This window comes from Elephantulus edwardii, unplaced genomic scaffold (genome assembly GCF_000299155.1).
Source record: "Elephantulus edwardii isolate Elephantulus edwardi_28Jun2011 unplaced genomic scaffold, EleEdw1.0 scaffold00027, whole genome shotgun sequence".
NCBI lineage: Eukaryota > Metazoa > Chordata > Mammalia > Macroscelidea > Macroscelididae > Elephantulus > Elephantulus edwardii.
Genome location: NW_006399777.1, coordinates 7,404,681 through 7,407,230, shown reverse-complemented (window position 1 = coordinate 7,407,230; position 2,550 = coordinate 7,404,681).

Below are 2,550 nucleotides of genomic sequence, written 5' to 3'. Positions count from 1 at the left end.
AAGATGAATCTGTTTGTTTTCCTGGCAGTCCATGGTATATTCAGTACTCTTCTCCAGCACCACAGCTCAAAGGCATCAACTCTCCTTTTGTCCTCCCTAGTCAACTTAATATGCAACATTTTTTTAACAGTTCTTGTTTTTCTTATCTTACACAAGTACTTACTTATGTTTCTGGTGGCCCAGCTGTTCAGAGCTCTGGAGGTATAAGAAGCTGCCCTTCTGACACAAAAGTGGTGCCTCTCTGTCACTTTGAATTGGCCATTCACATGGTGGCTCTGGCACCAGTAGTAAGAAACTGTGCTGCAACCCAGAAGATACACAGTTCAAATCCACCAGCTTCCCGGTGGAAGGATGAATGATCTCCTTCTCTGAATGAATGATCTGCTACCTCTGAAACCTTACTGGAGTGTCAGCTGTGAATGATTGTGACTCAATGGCACACAACAACAAGCCACTTGGAGAGAGAAAGATGGATGATAATTCTCTACTGTGCAACCCAGGCTCTGAAAGCCTTTTGGTGGTCAGCTTTGGGTCAATCCCACCTCTCTAGCAATTAGTTGTATTGTTGAGTTCCAAAAATCATAAACATATACTATATATTGGAAAATCATACAGTCAACACTCTTAGTACTAGCAGCCAGGAAATTAAGAGACAAATTGCATTGGGAAAGTCATCTGTCGGGGACCTCTCTAAAATACTGAAAAGCAATGACGTCAGGCTGGAGACTAAGGTGCGCCTAACCTGGGCTATATAGTCTTTGCAATTGCATGCTATGCATGAGAGAGCTGGACAATGACTAGAGATGATAGAAAGCCGATTGATGCCTTTGAGCTGTGGTGCTGGAGAAGAGTATTAAATATTCCAAAGACTGCTAGGAGAACAAAGGGGTTTGTCCTGGAGAGGGTGAAGCCGGTCTACTCCTTGGAGTAAAGGATTCTGAAGCTTCATCTGACACACTTTGGACATGTTGCAAGAAGGGACCAGTCCTTGGAGAGGGGCGTCATGCTTGGGAGGGTGGAGGGACAGCCCAAGAGAGAAAGACCCTTAGTGAGATGGATCAATTCAGTGATTGGGGTAGTGGAAGTAAGTGTGTTGGAAACAGTGAGGTTGGCACAGGGTAGAGCAGTGTCTAGGGCTCTTGTACACAGGGTCACAATGAGTCACAAGCAACTCAACGGCACAACACAACAACATATTGGAAAGTCTTTCATTAGCCCCATTTCCCATTAGATTATATCCCAAGTATTCCTGTCCCTCCCCTCACTACGTATATACCTATCTTTGAAAAAAGAAGTTCAATTTATTTTCAAACATAAAAGTATAGAATCTTCTTTTTTCTTCTTATGCACAATATGTGACATGTTACTGACAACATTTTACTCTGTGCTTTCAATATTGAACAATATATATTGAATTTCTTTTTAAACACATACATGAAAAATTCCTCTAAAATTTATTTTCCCGATTGTAATTCTATTGTTTATTTAACCAGAACCCTATTAATAAACATTTGGGTTATTTTTAACTTTTGCTATTATACAAAACTCTACACAAATAAACTTTCACATAATTTTACACGTGTAAACATATCTCTCAACTAATTCCATAGAAGTATGATTGTTGGACAGTAGAGAATAAACACTTGAAATGAAAGTAAATATTTCCAAATTTCCATTACAGTGGATCAAATTGCATTATAGTCACGTAAATCAAGGGTCTTACTCTCTTGTGCTGTCTCTCCACATTCCCAAACATGATATCCTCCAAGGATTGGTCCCTCCTTGCAACATGCCCAAAGTATGTGAGACAAAGCTTCAGAATCCTTGACTCCAAGGAGCAGCCCAGTTTGACCCTCTCCAGGACAAACCTGTTTGTTCTCCTAGGAGTCCATGGTATATTCAACACTCTTCTTCAGCACCACAGCTCAAAGGCATCAACTCTCTTTCTATCATCCCTATGCACTGTCCAACTCTCCAATGTATAGCACGTAATTGCAAAGACTATAGCTTGGATCAGGCGCACCTTAGTCTCCAGCCTGACATCATTGCTCTTCAGTACTCTTGAGAGGTCCCTGACAGCAGACTTTCCCAATGCAATTAATCTTTTTATTTCCTGGCCGCTGGTACCAAGACTGTTGACTGTGGAGCCAAGCAAACTGAAGCTGTTAACAATCTCAATCTCTTCGTCATCCATCCTGATGCTACCGATTGGACAGATGTTGAGCTTCAATCCATATTGAAGGCTGCAGTCCTTGACCTTCTGCAGCAAACTCTTCAGGTCCGCCTCAATTTCTGCAAGCAGGGTTCTGCCATCGGCATCACGCAGGTTATAGAACTAGACTTATGAACTTAAATATATGCTATTCTCTAAAACACTGAAAGATATTCTGAAGAAGTATGCATGGGAAGCTAGTAGAAAAATGAAAGTTTTGGTATTCTAGAGACTGTGTTCATACAGATACTCATCAGGTGATAAATAAAGGGTAAATCATTTTATCAAGAAGTCTCAACATTTTTGATTATAAAATACTATATGTTTTCTTTCTCTTG